This window comes from Dermacentor albipictus, chromosome 6 (genome assembly GCF_038994185.2).
Source record: "Dermacentor albipictus isolate Rhodes 1998 colony chromosome 6, USDA_Dalb.pri_finalv2, whole genome shotgun sequence".
NCBI lineage: Eukaryota > Metazoa > Arthropoda > Arachnida > Ixodida > Ixodidae > Dermacentor > Dermacentor albipictus.
In genome coordinates, this window is record NC_091826.1 from 52,520,171 (window position 1) to 52,544,898 (window position 24,728).

The 24,728-nt window shown below is 46.0% G+C and overlaps 1 long non-coding RNA gene across 1 annotated transcript; it reads left to right on the top strand.

The window, feature by feature from the left end:
- The first annotated feature begins 800 nt into the window (after positions 1-800).
- Positions 801-23,754, top strand: LOC135911370 (uncharacterized). The gene is made up of 3 exons (XR_010567291.1): positions 801-1,369; positions 23,251-23,376; positions 23,633-23,754. It is a non-coding gene; the product is annotated as an uncharacterized lncRNA (long non-coding RNA).
- Positions 23,755-24,728: the final 974 nt, after the last annotated feature.

Genomic DNA, 24,728 nt, shown 5'->3' on the forward strand with positions numbered 1-24,728 from the left:
CCAAAGCCCGTCTGGACCAATGGTTATGAACACACCTGTAGAGAGGTAAATGCACGTTTATTGTTTGTCTATTAGCTTTTAGATTTTCTCATATTAATGAAATCGTTGAATCCGCACTTTCTTCAGAATTTAGTGCTGGGAATTCCCGCCTCTGAATACAGTGGTCGCTCTTTCTATGCCTGCAACGCATAATTTAACTCCCTACTGGTCGTCATCTAGACTGAATTCTCGTTTATCGCCAAAAGGTGTTTTACAACGACGCGTAATGATGTTTGGTCATGGTAAAATGCACATGGACCGATTTTTGCTAAATGCAGAAAAGATTGTTGGTCCTCGCGAATGGCGAACCTGAGTGCTCGTAAAAAAAAGAAATACAAAAAAATGCAAAGATGTAAACGCGGGTCGCGCGCATGCTTATTGGTGCGATCCCTATATTAATTGCGATAGCGCACGATTCTCTTCACCTCTAGGCGCCATCCTCATTTACTTGCTTCGCGGCTTCAAACAGACACTAGCCGATTTCACTAGCTGGCAAGTTACGCTTGCGCATGAAATTAAATGTGATGCGTCCGTGCTCACATACATGTTGGGAAGTGCATGCGAGAGGAAGCGTGTTAACGCGCTGCGCTGCATCAATGATTGAGGGGTTGTCCAGTTGCAGCATCGACCACCTTCCCGGGAAAGACTTGCCAACAAATAATGTATGTTGATCATGATCGAGTAGCATTTATGGCAAACAGCCCTTCTTGAACTCTTCTTGCGGCTGAAAAAAGAAAACAACGTTCATGGCAAGTGCATCAACGTGAGCCGGGAAGGCTACAACGTTTTTATAGAGACGGGAGTGAGCACAGTCCTCTATTCGGCGGTCATTCAAGCAACGGGTAAATGACGGTGCCGCAGGCCCAGGAAGCCCAACAGCCTGGCATTTCAGCGAGACGAAGCCCCGAATGGTCACGTGCTTTCGTCTCAAATTGTGAGCACGCTTTCTTGTATTCGAAACAAACTGGATACGCTCACGACAGAAGTGAAACGTTTGGAAGCAGACAGCAGCTTGTTGCGCTCGGGACTATCACGACTACGCAGTTGTGTGGCAGGTGCTTCGACCGTATCGAACCTGACACGCCCACCTCTCACTTCTACTGCTGCAGCAAACGCGGCAGCGCCATCAGCTAGGGTGAGTGCGGCAGCAGGAAGATTCCAGCTAAGTGCAAAGCTAAGTCCAATGCAAAGTGCACCGGTGCTTCTGACGACGCGGACTTTGATGCGGGTGGCACGGTCGGGACGTCGTTGGAAATTTCTCGAAATGGGTTCACACCGGAAATTCTGCAGCCACAAACCGATTTCTGAAGGATCTCTTGAAGAACGCAAGGTAAAAAGCATGTCTCGTAAGCCGAAAGCCATGTTCGATTCTCGACATGACGCAGGGGCTACAATCCCTGGCGTCCTTGAAATAACCGCACCGCTTCTGGAGGGTAATACCATCTCTTGTGTGAAATCCCGGACAAAGTTCATGTCGTACGCCTCTTTCCATACAACAAGGGACGAGGAAGCATTCCGCGCGTTCAAGTGTCCTGAGCTTTGGCCAGGGGGCACATACCTAGCGAATTTTACGAAAAACGGAACCGGTCTCGCGTTTGTGAACCTTCTGTCACTTCTGATGGCGATACACAGTAAGATTAAAGGCCACTATCACCTAGTGGATCAGGTATCTAGTGGATCAGAACAGGCTGATAATTTCTCCAGATTAGTAGGCACATGTTTTGACGATGTTCTTCACCTTGCTGAAACGTGATTGTGTCCTGATTTGCTGGATGCAAGTAATTTTGTTGAATGTTAGGTTGTTTTCCGCCGTGACCAGCGTTATGCGGTGACAACTGAAATATTTAGCGGCGGGGTCCTCGCATCAGTACCCAGAAAGCTTGAAGCACACCGAGGGCCCGATCTTGAATTTTGAGATGGATACGTTCGGCTGGAATTTCATCCACGTGACCATAGCAGTTATCTCTTCGTAAATTACATTCCGCCAAGTTTGCACTCTTCTTCATTCGTAAAGCAGTTTTACACAAAGCCTTTGAAGCGATATTGATTTTAGCAAGTGCAGATTCTAAATGCATGGTGTTTTTAACCTTTCCCGTATTGACTGGGTACACGAAATCATGGATCGCTGTTATTCCGTCACCGCAAACAAGGCCTAATAGTTTCTTCCTTTTATGAACTTTTTGATACAGCACCCTAAATAATTTTGTGAGATACATGCTTGACCTACTGCTATCAAGTCTCCCAATAGACAAAGTGATTCAAGCAGCGTTTGGGTCTTTCCATTTGGTCCATTTCGTCCACCCAGGCCTTAAGCCTTCACGTTCAGAATGCTTCAAACAAACACGTAGCCCACGCAGAACAGACTACATCACTATATGCCTGACATCATATTGCGAAAATTGTCGTTGCACACTAGACGTACATCGCTTGCTCTGGCCGTGTGGTCGGAGCGACGCAAACAAGGATCAAGACTCCGCCAGGCTACAAGAAGCATTACGCAGCACGGACCTTGCGGAGCAGTTCTGGGTTGCCCAGCGAGCCTACGATGCGGCCAGGGAGTTACAACTCTCGGTCTCAACATGGCAATAGTGCACTTTGTGGGGTCTTGCGCCCTGTATCTCGCAGGGCCTTTCATTAAAGTTATTCCCTACATCAATTTCATCCAACATTCGTGCTCGAATTGAAGTTTGCTATTGGAACCATCTGGTTTCAGTGAGGCCTGTTTACTGTCAGCAGCAGCATTACCTCGGCCTTTATGAAGATATCGAATATTTGACGTGGCAAGAAGTCCTAGTTTGTGCGGGTTGAGTGGCTGCTAAGCTAAAGCAGCTAGTAAAGGAAGCCATCGAAAATACGTGCCATAAAAAGTGCTAAAATCCCGCAAGTATGCTTTAAAAATTAAAATATGCGGTTTTACACGCCGCAAACCATGGTTTGGTTGCGAGACACGTCATAGTGGATGACTGCAGAATAATTTGGACCGCCTGGACTTCTTTAACGTGCACCTAAATTCGAGTAGGTGGGTGTTTTCGCATTTCGCCTCGTCCAAAGGCAGCCCCCGTGGCCGGGATTCGATCCCGCGACCTCGTGCTTAGCTACCCAACACTATAGCCACTAAGCAACCACGGCGGCTTAAATTTCCTTCCTTGTTCTCGAGGGGCATTAGAAACAGCTTGGCGAAATAGTACGCTGTCATTCTCCATTCAAAAACAAGTGCACGCGTTTACTTAAAATTTAAGGAATGCTACTCTTTGGTAAAAAAACGACGCTTTTTTTTTTGCTCAATGCCACCTTATTTGTGAAAATCACGTTTGGCAAAGTGGTAAACTAAATCATAGTTTTCAGAAAGTTTTAAAAAAAATCATGCTCGCACATGTTCCGCGGAAGACTTGCCTGTGCGTCTGCAACGCCGAAAGAACTGATACCTTTACAGTACCCAAACAGGTAGCCGATACATTTGACTAGTCTTCTTGCATGTGTTATCTTATGGCCAATCAAATCTCATGATGTCGTCTACTTTATCCAATGTTATGGATACATTATCTCTACTGAGCGTTAGTTCATCTGACGTCCGTGCAGTAATTATTAAGTTGAAGCCAAATTTTACAGCGTAGTCTTTTATGGGCTCATTCCAATAGCCTTTTCAGTTGGTGATGGTGTCGGCCACCGCCACCGGTGGTGTCGGGTGTCCGTAGCAGCTATCGCCATGAATGCGAAAAAAATGCCCTGTTCCGGCCAGGATTCAACCCGTGCCCGCTGCACGGGACTCAGCTACTGTACCACTGAGCCACGCCATAACTTTCCTTTTTCTTTCAATGGTACTTATTACGAATATAGCACATACTTGCGTAAGGTGTTTACGTAGCGGCCAAAACAGCTATAACCGTATCACAAGCACAAAATAAACCATTCACAGTGTGATTATTAGAGGAAACAGTTCTCTAAAAGGAAAGCAAAATGATACATTGCATCAGCAATGGATGCCAGTCTGATTGGAAGTCTCTTGGATCATAGAGGTCTTTCACTCGTGAAATGATATCAAAGAAATGTGACTGTGATGATGCAGTTGGTTCTACATTCCGATCTAACATGAGAGTTTTCCATAAACTGTGTAACGCCTTGAGTAGCGGCGTGTCAAAAGGCACATCGTCGCCTTTTGGTGGCATAGGATAGCGTATCGTACGATGATTTGCATAAAGATCCTTCTTAGAAGTCTTTTGAAAAACGTCACCAAAACAAGATTACATCCTTGCAGTCAATAAAGCAATGTCCGATAGTTCCCGGTGCGTTCCAGAGACGACGGTCGATAGAAGATACAAAAATGCCTTTCCTACTTAACCAGGCTTTAACAGGTAGCGTATTATTATGCACTTGTAGAAGATATGCCTTGGAGTGTGGAGAAACAGGCATTTTGCAGACTCGGTGCAAGCACGTCATGTCCAGGTATGCCGATGTGCAGCGATCGGTATAACACATGTTTAAAAAAGCATATTAATGATATTTTTATGTAGATTTCCCCGTGAGACATATAATAAGTATTCGTTTGAGAACCTCACGGCCAGGAAGCCCACTGAGAAGTACACTTCACGCATGAATTCCTTCAAATATGGAGGTTAAGCAAAATTTCCTGAAATGACAAAATTTGATAAAACGTTAGCGCCATTAACTTGCAAGCGCGCACGAAGTAGTAGGTAAGAAGAGTCTTGAAAAAAAAAAAAGAAACGAGGCACTAATTGGCTAACATAAAGGTGAATCAGGCCAAGTCCGCCTGTACTAACTGGCCTGAAAATATTGTCATGCCTCATCGGCTCATAAGCTGATGATCAAATAAAGCTTGCAAAGATTAGGTGGAACCACTGAATGAAAACCCTGCAACAATAAATTATTTGCAGCACATAGAAGAGTTTCGTCCCCAAAGATAAAGTGCAAGCTCTAGCTCTGCCAAAGACTGAGAGAATATGCGGAAGGAATGTTTGGGCATGACGCGTTAGGGTTGGTACACGTTCTCTGCAGTAATGTGCACTGGACTTACATTCATCCAATAGAACGCCCAGGTATTTCGGTGGCTCGCAAGACCTTTCAATACCAGCCGACTGTGTCGGCTTAAAGATTCACGAGCCATATACCACAACCCCAAACTTTCCACACTGTTCATTCGTGCACCAGAGATGGCGCCGAATCGCTCTATCTCAGACACCACAGTTCTGATACTAGAATTGTACGTACAAAAAAGAAAGCGAGGTTGTCTGCGCATGCCAGTATTCTTGCCTCTATTCCGCAAACACTAGAACCACGAATAATATTAGAGTGAATTTTTGCCGCTGCAATCTAGGAGGCGTTGGCGTGGCTCAGTGACTTGGAACCACTGTCCAGCGGTGTACGACACTCGACGAATGCCCCAGTGGTTGTGCGTCTAAACGTGATCATGCTCATCGCACTCTTCTTACTTTTCTAGAGTTAACTAACTTAGTTTCACGTTTGTAGCGTCTAAACTATCTTATTCAGCATTCTGTAGCGGCGTGACGTTCAGTGACCAGCCATACTGTATGTCATCTGTACTGTGTGTTCTACTTTATTCTTTGGATTTGTCCTGTTGCTCTTCCTTTCCTCTTTCCTCCCCTCCTTACTATCTTCCATTTCTATGTTGCTGTCACCTACCTTCTGAAGAGTAGGCCCCTTCCGGTGGCCATTGCCAGTCTGCTCCTCGCTTTCTCTTTCCTGTTAATTGTATATATATGTTCAAAACAAACAATAATAATAATAGCGTAATTCTCTGAGACACGCCAATGCTTGCTAACTTGTGGCAAAGTGCCTTATAAACAGCGGCCGAGCGTGCGAGGAGACACGCGAATAAAGCCCCTACGCGCAATGTGACATGCGCGTAGGGGCTACATCCCTGGAAGTTTCAAAAGGCCCCAAATGAAGCAGCAGTCCCCCACGAGTGAAGAGATCGCAGACCGAAAAGGAAGAGGGGCTGCCGCAGAAGTCAGCCCGAACAGATCCAAGTGATGCGACAACCGCGACCACAGGGATTCGCTAATCAAATAACCCGAGCATTGCCATTACAAGTCGTAGCAGAGCCCGTGGGCAACGTGGGCACGTTGTAATAGTTATCGAATGTATGAGGTTAAAATATCGCGTGCAGTTTCAAAGGGGAAGTTTATTGCATGTTGTCTCATGTTTACAACCTACATACTTTTCATAGTTCTTGAAGTTTCATGAGTTGTGTAAAAAAATTTGGAGGACGCTTAACCTTCGGCTTTAAGAGCAGAACGCGATGGCATTCAAAGATCACTGACTGCTTCTCACACTTCTCGGCAACTGCAGCTTATGTAACCGTATTGTTTACCGGCAAACGCTATGCACGAAGGTGAGCCTTCTGTTAGAAGTGTGGTCTCTTCCGTGGGTCTCTTCCGTGGTCTCTTCCGCTGTGAACTATCCCAGAGATAGTTCACAGCCGTTCCAAATAATTACGTCCTTTTCAGGTTTCCATTGTTGTCTCGCACTTACGATATTTCCGTCCAAGAAAATTTAACCTAAAGGCATGCGCAGTCGGTTTTCTGTTTCATGGCGTTATTTTGTGGTCAGTCGTTCTCAAAATTCCGAAGCATAACTTTGTCAAGAATCTAAGGCAAGGTATGAGCAACTTGAGTGATAGAATGCTGTGGCAATACAGTTCGAATATACTGCGTGTCATATAGCAAGGTGTGGCATATACATATACCTAAATATATACGGTGAGCAAACTCAGAACAGGGTAGCTCCCGCTTTTACCTTGTTCTCATTTAGCTCATCGTCTTCAAAGCACATCTCCCACCTTCCCTGTATTTTCCCTGAATATATACGGCAATATTCGCTCACTGGACGCCGAGGCCAACACCAGATTTTCTGCATCAAGGGACCCTTAACTATTTTCGCGTTAATATAGCACAGTCTCACGCAGTGCTCATTATACAATAATATAAGCATTGTGGGACGACACAGTACTTGGAGCCGATGTATCCACGCGTAACGCTAGATGTTACTGAACATAACCACCGCAGTTGTTCTGGTAAATTCATTGACAGTTTGACAAATTCTTTTTTTTCACCGTCCATCAGGGAGGACAGCAAGACAGCTTTCTGAGTCGCTCCCCCGGCAACTAGAACTTTTAAGCTCAATATGACCAATGCAAATTACATAAAAAGTGAAAACAGCGTATTCAAGGCCTTGTTTTACAATACCGCAGTTTTGAGAACCATTTCAACTACTGCATGCACGCCTCACAAATGCCAGCGGCCGAGTTCGCAGCGTCCGCCGCGAACGCTCAAAGGCGTTCTGCCTCACACTCCCGTGTCTCTCGCTGCCGTGTTACTCGCTGGACCAAAGTGAGATTGGCCCGTCGACGTCGTTGCCTTTCTGCGCCGCCTAGCGCAGCAGTTTGCTTCATCGGTACCATCGCCAGCGAATCAGTAGGCGGCATGCAAGAACTGTAGTAAGGTGGAAGGTTGGGCGAGTTTGTATACAGTCATAATTCAGCGCTCGTTCTGTGTCCTCAGACTCCGTCGTCGTTTTCTTCGCGCTGTTGGCATTATGAACGTATGGGCACTATAGATGCATGTTGAAGCTGCACTGCCCAGGCAACGAGGAGTCACAGGCTAATGCGACGCGAAAGACAAACCACGCGCGGAAACTGCGTCATCACCTCAGCGAAAGGCCTACACCGCCTACACAAGACTACACCGCGTTGGATCCTCCGCTGCGCTGAGACTACCGAAGCACAAGCTGTCGGCGCTCGTTAGGGTATGACGCAGTACTTCGCTTCTCCGCTCCTACTTGGTGGCACCATTCCCTGACAGCATAAAAGCAAAGTTGCTACCACCAGGGTCATATTTTACGCGTTCTCGTGCCGTCCCATCCATTACAGGAAGTTGATCGTGGACCCCGGTGCAAAGCACTTTCGTATTCAAATTCCAAGGACACCTAAGCGCTTCTGAATCCTGAATGGGAAAACATTAATGTCCATTCGAACGCCGCTGAGCGATCCTTCGAGCTATAAAATCCTCGCGAGTGAGCGAACCCGCTGAGACGGTTGGCGCCTTTTGATTTGGCCTTGCCGAAGCGCACTTATAATGCAGGCGAGAGCTTGCACGGCCAAGGAACGCGCCGATAACACATGCTTCCTAGACCGTTCGGTGATTCGGCGTCCTGGCGATGCCCTCCCTCCTCACGGAACATCTGGCACGCTGTTGCGGTAGCGGGTGTTTCCTGTCGTCCGCTCTGCTTCGTTGAGGAGCGCTCGTGTCGTGACGTAGCAGCCGATGGGAAATCCTTCGATGATGATGATGACGACGAGGATGATGATGATGATGATGATGATGATGATGACTTTATTGTTCGGCCAGATAAGGAGGCCCCTTACTCCCCGTCCGCGGCATACAAGCGTAGGCGACGGGGCACGGTACCTCCGCTATTAGGAGCAAGCATAGAGATATTCACTCTTCGCAGAGACCTCGCTCCGCAGCAGGGCTTCCCGGGCCCTTGTACAATTTATATTTGCTTTAGCTCCTGGAAACTACCACATTCCTAGATTACGTGGTCGAAAGCCTCTATCCCCCCGCAGTGCTTGCGTTTATCGCATTGTTTATCATCTATCTAAACTTATTATGCCCAGACGGGGTTAAGTAAGTTCCAAGCGTGCAGGCGCCGCCATGCAACTGCCTTTCTATAGTTTAACTTTTATGCAGTGGTAGCACCAGTCTCCTGCGTAACCGACAATTTTTGACGATGTCCATACAATTTTGCTGACGCTCGTCCGTCTTCCGGCAGTCGGGCGGCTCGACAACTACCCGGAAGTAGAGGGCTTCTCGTGGGCCGCCTCGGTGCCAGGAACGAACGTGTGTATAGTGGTCCAAATTAGGCTAATCTTTCTGCTTAGCCGTCTACTGGCCAGAGCCCTTGCCGATTCCGGCGAGATCCTACCCGTTCCGATATTCCAGATGGCCGTTTTGCTATCGCTAATTATGAAATTGGCTTCCGTTCTAACGCAAGCGAGCGCTAACGCAACTTCAACCGTTTCCATGTTGGGGCTTCTAATGGTGGCTGCCGATACAGGGGCACCTCGGACGTCGACCAGTGAGGTGACCGCCACGTCCGATTTGCCCCACGCCGCGTCCACGCACGCAACCGACTTGCTGTTTATCGAGTTGAGGCGCGGTGGTGACGTGGTAGGTTTTAAAGGGGACGCCAACAAGTCATCATCATTAGCATGGTATCCTGCTATTGTCACGTGATGTGAGGTACGCACCGAGTAGCAACGATACGTGCGAAATTAGCATTGCAGTTGAGTTGTATTCCACTGTGTGTCCCCACATGTAGCAGTTGCATGTTGCGCGTAGCTGGACCTGAATAACTCGAGCAGGCTGGGCGACTCATTGTCAGCGCCCCTTTCAAAGGGCATGCCAACGAATCGCGATCATCATCAACAACATCGCATCGAGCCACCTGTCAAGGTATGCGACATTGTGCTCCACATAGTCTCGATGCCTGTGTTTACTGTTCGGTGTACGTTATGGCACCTCCTCGCAATGTACGAACCGCTGCTGGTTCGTACAGCGAATCGTACAGCTACGCGCGCGGCTCTGCAACGAGGCTATGTCGGGCTCAGCAGACCACTGTGCAGAGAGCAGCACAAGCTGCGGCTCACCGTCGACGGTGGGCGTACAGTTCAGTTCGTTCTCCTGAAAAACGACTCGGGAGACATCGCTACAAAGAACCTCCAATGCGCGCTGCCCAAAATGGAGCTGCTATGAAGCCACTCCTCCAGCTTACGCTGTGACTGTGCCTTGTGTGCCGAGCAGGTCTGTGACTTTTGTTTGGATACCGATGGGATTCATTCTTTCAATTATTAAAGGCTGTAACCACTTGTTTGTCATGGTGCTGGATTTTGTTTTCAATCTCTCAGTGACCACTGAATTTTTTCTAGCAATGTAGACAGAGCTGTATAGTTGTACCCATCCAGACGGAAAGGAGATCCATGTCTCGCATCGAATTATCAATCGATTTTCTAGTTGTGCAGTTTCACAAACTTTCTTGAAGCTACAGCTACACAAGTATCACTCTTCTCACATGTCAAAGTATTCGTTGCCGCAGCAGCGTGTGTTAATGAGAGGAAGGTCTGTGAAGACGAATCAGCGTTCTTACTTTAACTATAGCGCATTTTTGGTTTCGTCGTGGTGTTACGTAGAGAGGGTCTGCTTCAGTCTCTCGAAGACATTCGATAAAGTTGGTCGCCGTCTTCCTCAGTTAAAGATGAACTGACTTTCGAACTATTTCTATACGACGACCAAATTATTTGCGTATTGACAGTGCAATATGTGAACCTTGCATTTACTCTTCAGGTGTGCTTCGGGGTCAAGGGCGCAGCGTCTGTTTTTCAAGGGCCCGCCATGTTGGCGAAGTGGCTATGGCGCGAAAGCGCTCTAAGGCCGAAAGCGTAGAATGAAATCACAGTCATGGCGGCCACATTTAGACGGGGGCTAAATGCAGAACCGCAAGCGTACCGTGCATTGAGTGCACGCTGAAGAACCCCAGGAGGTCAACATTAATCCGGAGTTCGCCCCCTCACCCCCCCCCCCCAAAACAGTATGCCTCATAATCGTAGCGTGCTTTGGGCACGCAAAAACCCGAGAATTGAATTTTCCATTGGTTTCTCATGTTTGAACCGTGGAAATTATTCTTTGGAGTGTTTTTTATTCTCGGCAAAATATTATAAAAAATGCTTCTGGCACTTATCAAAATTTTACTTCTTAAGCTGGATTACATCTAATGGCGGGCGTGCTTCTCACTGGAAATCAGAAGGCATAATCTAGTTCTTACCAAAATTTCGCTGGTTCATTTCCAAGCGAATTACTTAGTGGCACACGTTGCCATTTACGAATCGTAGTCTGTGGGTGAGCAAGTCATATTCCTTTGGAACGAATTCTAAGAACGGCGCGAGTTTTCAAGAATGCGTTTCCAAATTGTGCGACAAAATCCATCGATAATCCAAAGAACTTTCGGCCTAGTTGGTGCGTATTTGACAAATACATGTACCGTGGAAACAAGAGACATGGCACAAAAGTAAGGTCATACACAGGAAGCGCCTGTCCTGTGACTCACCTTCCTTTTGTGTCCTGTTTTTTGTGTGCTCCTTAACAATATTTGTGAAATTGATAATACAGTTATCGCCGAACTTCAAACCATGACAAGGCACTTTCATAAAAGAATAAGTATAAGAACAGCAAAGTTTTACCTTGGGTGGACATGGCTTGCATGAAATCCGGGGATTGATTCCAAATTCCTTCCAAGTCGATTTACTACTTACTCTTTATTTTTCTTGTTAAGGACTCCTGACTGCATGTTTATGACATAAGGGTTGAGATTTACACATGTATGCATGCTCATAAGACATGAAAATACGCACTGGAAAGGGGCATGGAAATTGGAATGCATATACGCATACATGCACATGTAACCATTTGTATATGGCAGCAAATAAACATCTATGAAAGCTCAAAACGCACATGGCCGCGTGATTCCCGGAAATTGATGGGGCTGGCCGTTCCACTGTGCATAGCTGTTCAAAAAAAAATATAGGGAGACAGAAAAAGTGATGGTACGACAGCGCGCCAAAGTGACTTGTAAACGGTGACCTGTGCGGCGACGAAGTGTGTAGGTGAGGGCAGGATGTAAGCATACTGTGTCTAAACTTATGAAACAGACACAAGCTGGAGATTTGGTCACAGAGCGACAACGTGTGGCGATCGGATTATGCTTTTGAAGATGAAATGTTGACGTCGTACGAGTACCAGAAATGAACGCAAATCGTTTGCATAATAATTTTGCATAATGAATCCTTACCAACTAGCTCAGCTTTCTGTCGTTCTAAGCAAATCGTTGCACGGTTTTGAACGGATTCAAGCATTGTGAGTAGATATCCTCGGTGTGTGCTCCTGATAGCCAATCCAGAGTGTGTAAATTCGAAAATTGCAATATGGGCACCTAAATAACTGGTTAAAATATGGATCAGGAGCACTTTGACCAGTCCATTGTGTAATTTGATATCTTGCGCAACTAACGCCAGCCTCTTCGAGTAATTCAGCTCAACAAGTAAATTTTTTGATATGCCACGGGCGATTTTTTGCCTTTTTTTTACCGTAACGAAAGACCAGGAGATTTATATGTTAAAGAAGCACCGGGAGCAGTGAACATACTTAAAATCAGCTAACAAACACGACTGTGCAATCTCACCTAACGGAGTGCTAAGACGATGGCAGTGCCACTAACAGCAGGCGACTTGCTGCCTTGCGGTAATGCCGTATTGTGCAGACTCCCTTGGTCCCGTAGACATCAATACGTTGCACTGACATCAGGAGCATTACAAGAATGTTCAAAAATGGCACAAGTGAAATCCTTATTGCACAATACAAGAGGCGCAGAAGTACGTGCAACGAGATGGCTTCATCACATTTTACTGCTCTGCAAATAAAATATTTTCAATCTAAAACACCACCCGCCTCTAAACTCTTAAGCTGGGCGCTGTTTTCCCATTCTCGTTATACTTCTGGTGGCGTCTTCACGTAAAATGTCACGCGGAAGCTGATTAAGCTTGCGAGTAATGTGCTATGCCGATGTTGGAAGGCAGAAAGCACACGGAGCTACATGTCTAATGCTCTCTGCCAAGATGCAGCACTAAACGAAAGAGTGTTTACGCCTACTTCATCGTGTATCTCGCTAAAGGTTTGCGCGTTGGTGACGCGAGAACTCGCATAGCGCTTGCATTGTTCTTGCCGGTCGCTCCACTGGTAGTCAATTCGAAATGTGCAAACTGTGCATTGGCTCATAATTTGTCGGAAGGCGTACTTCATTAAGGCAATGTAGTCAAAGCAGTAACGCTCTACAATAGAGGCTTGCGAAATGGGGTGGGACAGGGAGAAGAGGCTATATGTCTGTAAAGTGAGCCTGTTTTATACGAGGTGTGACACCGTTGTCAGATACACACAGACAAGCCTTTAGTGCGGTATCGCATAATCTATGTGCAGCGTAGTGGTTCCGAAATAGATAGCCAGCGTTGAACATCGAAGGTTACGGCAAACTCCTATTCCAGGAATTATATATAGAGACAGGACTAATACATGGCGGACATCTTTAACAGCCTCGTGTTGATGAGCGTCATGCGATGTGAGGAGACTAGATAAGGCTTTTCGCGCCTTGTCAAGAGAACTGCAATGCCCTTTTAAGCAGGAAATATATTGCGGCCTCCTATTCCCCTGTGGACTCTTAACTAATATTACTTTTGCTTCCTAACATAGACCAGACTTCGTGATCGGAACATGTAAATTATTCACCTTGTTCTTACTATGCATTTGAATCATGTGTTCTTGCTGCTCCTAGCTTCCTTAGTTACATTTTTTTTTCTGTGAAGGGGGGGGGGCTGTATCAAATGCCTAAACAATGTATAGGTTACCATAACCGATTATCATCAAGAACCTGTGGTCTCGTCAACTGACGTGGAGTGCTGCTTGCGATAAAACCACCACATATTTTGCGGAGAAAGAGAGAAGAAAAGTATTCATTCAATCCAGAGGAAGCGAAGAGCTCATGTGCACATCGACGACCGTGTTTTATGTTTAGGGATACCATGTTTAGACCATTGGGCATAAATGAGCATCAAGTCAGGCACAGCTTCGAACCGTGGCTCGTTCAACAAAGGAGAACGCCATGATCCGAGGAACATTATCTGGAGACGGAAGGCGCAAATAGAGTGACGAGAACACAAATACTTCCGGTTCTACTTTTAACTGAAAGTTTTCGACGAATGTTTGTCGTATTTCTTACACAATCAGAACGCGCCTGCGCTGCAGCTCGTCGTAGCCGATGACAAGTGTGTTAGAAAGTGCGAGCTTAAATTTGTTCGCATGCATTACGATGTTACACATGTGGGCAGTGAAGGACTTGGGGGAATGGTCAGTGCACTGATATTTCTCGGTTACCTCCTACCGCGTTCCCCTTTCCTCATATGTTCCAACATTAAAATTAGACAGCCAGGAACCTCGAGATATTTGGAATGCCAAGGTGGACAAACGTGTAGCGGTGAAATTTTTCGCGTAAATAACCATCTCGAAGATTATTAAAGATGTTTAATCCGGTCGCGAAGTTATCGATCTTGCACAGAAAGGTACATTTACATTTGTTTACCGAGAGCCCATAATTGAGAGATATGTTTTTGCATGCTAATTGTACGTCACTACTCTGTGTTATAAGGCGCATTGTACTGATATCTACGTTTTGCACCTGTTCTGCTTTTTCTTTCTTCGGGTGGACTGCGTCAGCTTGCCTTGTACCTTGTGAACTTGATGATCTATGGATGTTTATGCCACAAGTGTCAGTTATGGCCAGAGTGCCAAGCCTTCTGAACTTAGCTTGTGAACTTGTGTTCACACACCTTTCTGAACTAGTTCAAACAGCTCGTCCTAACTATGGACGAGTTGTAACTATGGCAGTGCTCTTCTCAAGGTGTTTCTCTTTTTTGTCGCAAGTAGGAGCAGACATGGAGCCGGTGGCTCTAACATTTACGAACATATCCTTACATACATTACTTCAAAAAAGCAAAATGCGACTGGTAGCTTTCGTTTATTGTAAGCAAGCAGCTTCATTACCCAACATAACCATCCTCGTTCCGCCGTTTCTGGCCTACACAAATTTATTCATTTACTGCAATAATGCGCAATAAAATTACGTGCTATTTAATGCACGCCTAACAGGCGCTATAGCCTAGGCTTAAAAACACATGCAGGATGGCCAATAGCTGTTTTTTTTTTCAGAATCAGAATTTTATTTTTAGAAGTTGGGTCACGTTACAAGTATTTAGTATGTAGAAGGAGGTCCCATAGCCAAAGACTGTATCGGGACCTCCTCAACCTGTAGAGTGTAAAGTTACGCTGAAATGCCAAAATTGATCTTTGCAACCTTTTTCAGGAGGAATCGCATCTTTCGCTGAGAAGCACGAAAACTAGGGCGAGTTTGTATGACTTCACATGTAGCTACATTATGAAATTATGAACATCTTTAGCATTGTAACACGTGGCCCCTTGATAACCCTGAAGCGGGCACATGCCAACGAGATGAAAGGAATAGCATTTATAGAATTCGAAAACGAAGCAAAAAAAAAGAACAGTGCTGTGGAACAAGAAGAAAAATCTACCACTTTCTTCCGTGTAAGTGCCCGTTTGAAGTTTTTTTTTTTCCAACGTTCCTTAACGGCAACATACTAACTCGTAAAACAGGAAAAAAAATGTCGCCGCGAAAGATGCCTCCGAGTGCTTCTCCGCGTGAGCAGCAGAAGGCCCCGGTTACGTTTAGTAATAATCAGCACATACCTGAGAAGTGCGTCTGTTCAAGTACCGTCTGTTTGCGTGCCACCAGAAGGCTTTGCGAGTCTCTCGAGCCAGACGTGCGGGCGCATGTTTGTTCTTGCCTCGAACGCGGGGTTATTGCGATGCGCAGCACCATTTTTTTTTATTCCCCACGTGTCATCCGTTTCGTCCGTTTGCGGTCTCTATACATCCTCGTTCCGCTTGTTTGTCTTGAAACACTCGTTTCGCCTGCCGTAATCTTAACCTGTCCCACCAAGCACTCGCCTCAAGCCGGTCTGGGTGCTGCGTATCAACGAAGGCGAGCTTCCTCGGAAATATCTTAATCCGCTAACCGAGTCAGTATAATAAGTAGTGCAGAAGTATTTTTTTTCTTTTGCACCTGACTCAGTCTGCAGGTCTTAGTTCTTTTTTTTTCTGGCCGGTGATGATGATGCAGCAGCCAAGCAGTGTATCATTAGTGTCTACTGCACCGCTTCTGGTTCTGACGAAGCAGAAGTCATGCGCAGATGCACAAGGGTAACTTATGGAGAGCATCTATAAAGAGAAGAAAAAAATACCAACGTTGACTATTCCTCGACATCGACAGCGGAGAAAAGAGGGAGTCTTTTCCTTGCAAATGACTGCAGCTCATTTTGTTTCCCGCAGCTTTTGAGATTGGTCTTGCCGTGAATACATGCTCGCTAAATCAATATGTAATTAGTCCCTACCGCTCCCTATAGAGATCCGATAAACGTTTACTTAGATCCGGGAAGCAACCCACATCTTGCATGCAAACGACCTTCTTGATTGGGTGTATGATGGCCTGATTGTTGATGATATCTCGGGCACCTCTGATGTTTATCTTGTACGCTATTCAAACACGCGCCCTGTCAATAGCTCGTTATGAAGCAGTGGGCCGCTGTGTCCGACCCACGTTTCCGTTTTCTCGCACTATTTCGCAGAGCTCGTCTTGATAATCATGAACTTGCATTTCCGTGTTTATCATATTATTTGCGTATACCGAACATCACTCACGATGAGCTCATGTCGTCATCTACGGCGATGGCGCACTGGTAAAACGAAAATGTTGACTTGTCTAGCCCCGTTCAACCTCAAGAAAAGTCTGCCATGGCGGCACCTGACTTAACCCTTTCTTCACGGTACTCTATTGTCGATAATCAATAACCCACAACCAATACAGAAATTGTGCTCCCGGGTAAACCGCTTCACGAGTTCGAATTTGCTTTTTCAGTTTCTTTTTTTATATTCGGCTCAATATGCTCAAATTTTTCTTGAAATGTATGAGCAAATGTCAAAAGCCTCATTTATATACCAGAAAAAATGAAATGGGCTAACGTAGTTTTGAGAACCTCACAGCTTGGGCCCCTGCGTCCAGCTGTGACTTGACACTTTGTTTGAGGAGTTCGATTAACGCAGCATGGATTTGCGAAAGGCAAAATGCTTCGACAACATTACATCAGAAAGGAGAACTGAATTTTTAATATTTGGCACGGTTCGACGTTGGAAACTCTTGCTCTGTGGTGTGAGGGACGACGAAGGGAACTATACTGCAATAATTTGCCATTCCATCTTTTGCTTCAGTGTATACCGAAAAGAAGCTGTCTTCATGAGTGGCTCCAGGTACAATTTATTGCGTGGGCAAGCAGTATTTATCAGAATTGGGCCGGCTGCCATAAACAAATAGCGTTGCCACATAACCACATCGAAAGCCTACGAGCCGGTTTACGGACTCAACGGCGAAATACACGAGTTGTTACCCCGTAGCTGTGAAATCAGTAATGTATCGAGTTGATGCAATGACGCGAAACTATCGAAATCGCGAAAACGTCATTCGTGAGTAGCAGGCGCAGGCGCCCTTGTCAACCATGTATTCACTTAACGAACTTTAAACAAGGCGTTAAAAAAAAGATAGCGAGAAGCCGTTTTACTTTGGTAATATTAGAAAGCTTTAGAATAGTGTTTGGCACCTTGCGTTACACGCAAGCACCTTCGCGGTACTTTACAGTGCGCAAGACAGATAGAAACGCAAGCGTAAGGAATACGTCAAAAGGCCAGACGACCTGTGGTGCCTCGTGCCAGATAAATCGAAGTCAGCAAAATTTATTGGTGACCATCCTGTCGTTCCTATGCCGATGCGTCTCGTTAGGCCTGCGGAGGCCGGAACCGCTCCCCGATCTGGAACATTGGAAGCGCTGTGCGCTCGTAACTAACGTGCCAGGTGGTTTTAGAGGAAGGGAAGCTAATTTCTGCAGTTACTGCTGATCAGCGATGACGAGAGCGTGGCCATCGCTAGAATTCACGCTGTGAGCGAAAGCCATGGGGTGTTCGACAGGGCTATTTCTTAGTTCGCGTGAATATTTGGCTATAGCGCGATGGTGCGCACCCTTCGTGCGGGGTCACGGCGACACTCGCACACGTGCTCTGTGAGTGTAGAAACGCTCCGCTCGACTCTACCAGTTGCGAGTGGCGCCCCGCCCCGTTTTCTCTCTCGTGTGTGTCTGCTTATTTGGCGTCTTCATATTTTATAATGAATAGCTACGAACTAGCCCAACAAGAAGTGCTTTTAAGATCTACCTCAAACAAGTGGGAGAAGACCCTACAAAGACCGATACTCCAAGACCAGTGACGGGACGTCCAGCTGGCCCACGCAGTGACTGCCAGCTACTCCCTGTCGGTCCCTGCGTGGTAGACGCCCATTGCACGCTGACGCGCGTCCTGCAGGACCTTTAATAAACTTTTTCCAATCCAATTTGGTCCGTTAAGCTCGCCATGTAACGTAAGTTAGCATAGCGACATAAACCGCAGGAACCCAATAATGTATACGGAACATGCGCAGTGAGAACATTGGTATTTTCTTACGTACGCAATGCATTGACGTTTGGCTGCAAACGCTGTACTAAAAACTCCCTATCATTTTTTTGGAGCCACGATTACCAGTTTTTCATAATGATTAATTAGGACACTGTATAGCCAGCTGACCTCATGTTTCCGGAGTGCTCAAACAAACCGACGACAACCCGTGCGAACTGCGCGAATGCTTCAGCAGCGTGACTAAAGATGGTGCATGATTTAGCACTCTACAGCTGTGAAGATGTACTTTCTAGATGCCTCAAATAACTTTCAGGGCTAGTCAATCAAAGTAGACATTTGCAACGGCGGCGCCACATCACCTTTGTGTCTGTGGAGTGAAATATTTCAACAGGCGTCGAGTTTTACGTGTAGCAGTGAGACAAAACCTTCCAGCATCATAGGGTTTTGAATCAATCAAATTTATGGACTCACACAGTGCCATTCGGACATGAGCACAATTAGCTAAAACGATTACTAATATAAAATCTAAACGCAGGAACATGCTCAAGCATGCTTCACAGAAAGTTCGAATCATGTCGTTGTGCATCGTAGCACAACAAGTAACATATTGTGCGGAAAGGTTTCATGAAGTACCAACACCGTGTGTTATCCAAGAATCTGTTTAACGTGCTTTTGGAAGTGGTGATTTGTGGCACTATATTGTGCTATGTGTTACGTGTGTTGCTCCCCTTACTGCCAACTTAGGAGCCAACCGGTACTGCGAGTGTCACTTCCTTAATGACCAGTTCGAAACCTCGTTCGACGTCTGCAATCAAAGGCACAGTGTCCTCAACTTATCTAAAAGCTAACAACAATAAACAAGCAAATTTTATTGGCGCATTTCTTCATACATGGCCCTTGCGACATTGAACACCAAACATTCATTCATTCAAACAAAGTTCAGGCACGCATTGAAAAACTAGCGTTTTCAGACTTAATGAGAACAACTATATACTGCACCTCTCATCACCCCTGGATTTCTTTTTGGTGCTAAACCAAAACCGGCTAGTCTACCCGACGCAAAGCCTGGCTTACCCATTACTAGAACGAGTAAGCTGAAAAAACAAGTGTACGCGGCGTCAGTCCTAATTCAGCTTACAATTTGTTTTGCGTAGCAATCCTATGGGTTTGCTGTCATGATAAATTATATTTTCGTCAGCACTTCCTGTGCGCTTCTGTAGATTTATTTTGACCTCGAACCAGCTAGCCCTCGTTAAGGAGGCTCTAAACAGAGACAAACTATTTCTAAACCACCCTAAACCAGGTCTCATTAGTCATCGCGACACGGCAACAAGCATTTCCTCTTCGTATTTGCGAAGGAGTCCATTCATCATAGCTAAACTGCTTTCTGTTTGTAAAGTTATTTTCATTTTGAATTCTCTTTACTAGGCGGTCCCTGTAGAGAATTATGTTCTCTCTCATCGGGAAAAGTTGCACCGATGAGTTGCATGAGTCTAATGATGAGTTGCACCCCTTATTGTGTTCTTCATCAATGCTGAAGATGCAATAAAGAAGCGCATTAGCATTTCAAGTATTCACCGTATTATCCCTCCCGACACTCGTTTTCTGCTTTTGCTGCTCATGGCGTGTGCACCTCGCAAAGGCACTCAGTTGCTGCCGCCACAAGAGCACGTCGGATGCTCTGATCCACATGAATATAATCACCCCCCGAGGATGAGTTCACCGTGTTTCCAACGGCAATGTATTTTGCATAGCGTTCCAAAACATTTGCCGAGAAACAAGAATGGTGGCCGGGCCCGACCAACTTGATTGTGGTTTTGGCATCACTGTACTGCTCATTTGCTGAAATTATTCAGGGGCCGCCTCCGCGCCTCATATACTTGTCCACTCTTGTTGCAAGCAGCGTTCAAGCTTCAAAAGCTTGCCTTGTGGGTTTTGCATAACAATCTTGCCCTTTCTAGTTCTTTGGTAAAACGGTACTGGTCGCATCGCAAAACTACGATGACGGTATTCTCCTAACGAGCGACGGAGCCTGTCAATCCGTGAACAAGAGTAAGAAAGGCGAACATGGAGCACTAGTGTAAGAGGAAGCAATATATTTTTGTGGAAGGCACACTATAAGATATAAAGTGTACGAGACTTCAGTATCTCTTATCCAACCTTAGTTATTGACAGAAGAAAAAAAAAAGGAAAGCGAACGCTTCCTCTCCCTAATTCATGCGCGAACAGCACCGGTATATGTTTGTTGGGCATCACCGATTTTTAAAGCTTCACGGATTTTAAGCAGACGGTAGCGCCGTGGTTGGGATCGAAACCGCGCATTTGCTGTGCTCATTCTGCTGTGTTGCTTTTATGGACTTTCTCACTTAATGATCATTTATTCTTTTAGGGAATGCCAAATCCATGGAATGAGCACTGCCGCTTACGAAGGCATAAGTACTATATCTTAAATTTAGATGCCCCTGCCCTTGTAAATTCTAAAACGAGTTTTTCGGGAATATCCTTTACACGCAGATGTGAAACTGCTTCAACCAGCTGGTACAGATTGAGAACTGCACCATAGCAATTGTACTAACGGCGGCTAAGTAAATCAGCAGTGCTGCAGTAGCGTTAACCAGCTGCTGTAGAGTAAAACTGCGCTACTGCAGTCTTTCATTTTTGACAGAGTAGAGTTGAATTAGTCTAGTGCTGCTACACCCCTCTGGAATATGAAGAGGAAGGAGGTCTCTGAGTGAGCATTGGTATTCAAAAGAAACAGTCACATATGTGACAAACTACTGGTCCACAGATAACGAGAAGGGAAATTGAGAAGTTCAATTTTCGATAATCAGGATCATATTAAGCCATCAGGTAATGACGCCAAATAAAGCATTGGGGTAATTAGCTGCTGTTGAAATTGAAGTGCAGAACATAATGAAGGAAACTGAAAATGGAACGTGGACGAAAAGATAACCTGTCGCTGGTGAGAACCCAACCTACAACATGTGTATTACTCAAGATTCGCACCACCAATTATGGTACGCCGCCGGCTGTCAATCTGCTCGCTATTTTGGGTATCTATGTGTTTCAGATCTAGCCCTTAGAGTGTTAGCCAGCACCACTCAGGACCATGGCGGGTGGATGTGGAGCACACTTTTTGTCCCGGTGGCGTCACGTAACACGTGAACTTAGGTGCAGTCACGTGGCTAATAATCACTAGTATCGTATCTTTGGCATCCAGGCTGCAAGATCGGAAACCCTTGCTATGGAAGTCTCGTGTCCTACCTATGACTTCAAGGGGAGTATGGTAGCGCGATTCAAAGACGGGACAAGAGAAGACACAAAGGGACACACACAGCGCTAACTTCCAACACTGTTTATTGTTGAAAACCAGGTCGTACTTATACACTCAAAGAACATGAGTCACATCCACGTGAACAGATTAACAATCATAGCGATACATTTTGTGATAAGTTAGGCCATGCGCAGAAATTTCAGTTCTGAACTACCTATGACATGAAGGTGAACTCGTGAACTACCTATGACATCATAGCTACCAAATTTGGCTGCCATGCAGAAGCTGAAGTGGTACTCGTGCTTGCATATTTAGTTGTGCGTGTTGTGGTCGCCAGTGACACCGTGTGCTGGCGCCTCCGAAGATCGGGTGATGACGGCTAAAAAAAAACAAAAGGAAAAGAAGGCAATAGGCCACCTAGTCAGTCTGCTTTGGTAAAACGCCGCCAAGCTACTGCCGACACCGCATTCTCCCGACGAGATCGCCCACGACCCGGAAGCACCGCTCACTTTGAGGGTCACCTTTTGTTTGTCGTTGTGGTGGTTTCTCAGTGGCTATGGTGTTGGGCTGCTGAGCACGAGGTCACGGGATCGAATCCCGGCCACGGCGGCTGCATTTCGATGGGGGCGAAATGCGAAAACTCCCGTGTACATAGATTTAGGTGCACGTTAAAGAACCCCAGGTGGTCCAAATTCCCGGAGACCTCCACTACGGCGTGCCTCATAATCAGAAAGTGGCTTTGGCACGTAAAAGCCTCATTTGGTGACTGCACTGCCGCTCTTTCCCTGGTGTCAGGATTGGGGGCTCAATCCCATCACTCGTGATCCGTTGCCAAGATTGGAGTCGGGCATGAATTAGAAGGCAGCTGGCCCATACCGTCGTGCAACTTATCCACGCTGAGGACGGTGATGAAGGGAAGAACTGCTTCTCATCGAGAACGAGGAATATGGGTTTATTTACAGTATCTATATCAGTGTAACATGACTGTTTTAAGAAAGTACATCAGTCTAACATGACTGCTTGAGAGAGAGTGTCCTGAGCAGCCGCCCAACAGCGGTTTTTAAACACTCGGTCCTCCCGCCAACAAGGTGATGCGAGCGTTCGTTTAGTCATCACAAACTAGCCGCCCCGCAGGACGGTCTACGCACACAAATGCACACACATTCGCTTGTCCGGAGCCGACGTCAGAGGGGCCCCATAGAACTCGGAGCCGTTCCGGGTAGCACGTTCGGGGGTTTGAGAACAACAGTTGACCCGCCGAACTCATTCCGTCACAAAGTCGATTTAGTCACGCTGTGGCTAGAAGTTGGCGGCGACCCTCCCGGAATGTTGCCGTCATAGTCGTAAGTGGGTGGCAATCTCGCACTGCAGCTGGCCACTCTTAGCAGCACCGGGATGTTGCCGTCATAGTCGTAAGAGGGTGGCAATCTTGCACTGCAGCTGGCCATTCTTAACAGCGCCGGGATGTTGTCGTCATTCTTAACACTGGTCACAGTGTGCCTGCTTCGTTCTGAACTCTCTTACACTCGTGTGTGTGTCCTCTACTCACGGCTGTAATCATTCAACTTTATAATGCATTGAATATAATGCATTCATATCATGCATAATGCATTGAATATAATGCATTCATTTCCATCGCCTTTCTATATTTTCCCAACCGTCATGCATATGTCTTGCTGATAGTAAAACGAGCGCTTAACTGATTTGTAAACGTAGTTTGTTTCGGTTCAGGTCACTCCAACCGATTCACTGCCGTTTCTTCTGGATACGTCGATCGTCAAGCGCCCACCCCTTTTGTTTTTTCTCGTTGGAGACCTTGTGGCCACAGCACGACCGTGGCAGCCACTAGGACACAAGGTGCGTAAAAGCCTCAAATGTACTACTTGGAAATTGTATAAGGGTTATAAGGGTGGTGAAATTAGGCAATTTGCAGTTGCAACTCGGAATAAATTTGCGCGAGACAGGGATAGTTGGAGATCGCTTGGAGAGGCCTTCATCCTTGCAGCGGACATAAAAATAGGCTGCTGCTGATGGTGATGATGAGAAGGGGTTATACCTATAGGTTGTTCCTCTAATTGCATACCTCTCCTCCTATCATTATGTTCCCGACAAGGATCCAACATTGCCGACCCGGGGAGATTCGTGATGCAGGCACTACGAGGTGGCACTACGAGGTGGCACTACGAGAAGGGTGCCAGTTCACCTCATCGCCCCTCACACCGGCTTCGCTTCCCCAGCACGTTTCTCTACCAGGCTGCAGAGAACTTTGAATTTCCTTGTATGCCAAGTGAATTTCCTTTCACTATTTTATATGCTCCTTGCTTTAGCCTCTTGATCGCCTAAGAGTAAAATGAAACCAGAAAAAAAGATTGTGCGTTTCTTTTTTTACAATATAACGTCTCACAAAATAACGTTGGAATTTTTCCGTATGTTCAGCCTAAATTTAGTACCAGAGTGCAGAGGAAAAGAACAATATAATATTACCTTGGCCGGCAAACTACGAGGGAGAATCAGAAAATCTTTGCCCTATTTTCTTTCTTTTAGCAAAATTACGCCTGTAAATGCAAAGTCAACATATCCATGCCCAGCGGTAAACCTTTCTTGGGCCGGCCCGGCCTTATCGGCGGGTAGCTCCGCGTCACGGCGCATCTGTCAGTTGTTGAAGATGGCGGTTCTACTTCACGCGTTTACGGCGACCAAGCAAGGAAGTCGATTCGTTTTATATGGGACAAAGGACGGACGCCCATCGAAATCCACAGGGATCCGCAGCACACATATGGGGAAATGCGTCTCACTTTGAGAAGTGTAAGGTGGAGGTGTTGTGAGTTCGCCAAAAGGCCGTGGATATTGTATGACAATGAGTGTTCGGGGAGGCTGCATGCGTCACTAACTGACGACAGGGGAATCTCAAATTTGGCGATGCGATGGTACAAATGTCTCAACTGGTGCGGAGACTATGGGGGAAAATACTGTAGGGTACGTAGAATAGTACCTATATTTGTAATTACCTACATGTACCTTAATTTGGCTAATGAAAAATAGGGGCAAATACTGTCATTCGCACTCGTACTTTTAAATGGGGCTGTTGCCATCGTCTCACTGTGTGCATACACCTAAACTGGTGGTTGTATTTCGACATAGCTTCTCAACAGTGTAATGCATAAATATAAACATTGCATGTAATTAGAGTAGTGATCTGTGTGAGCATA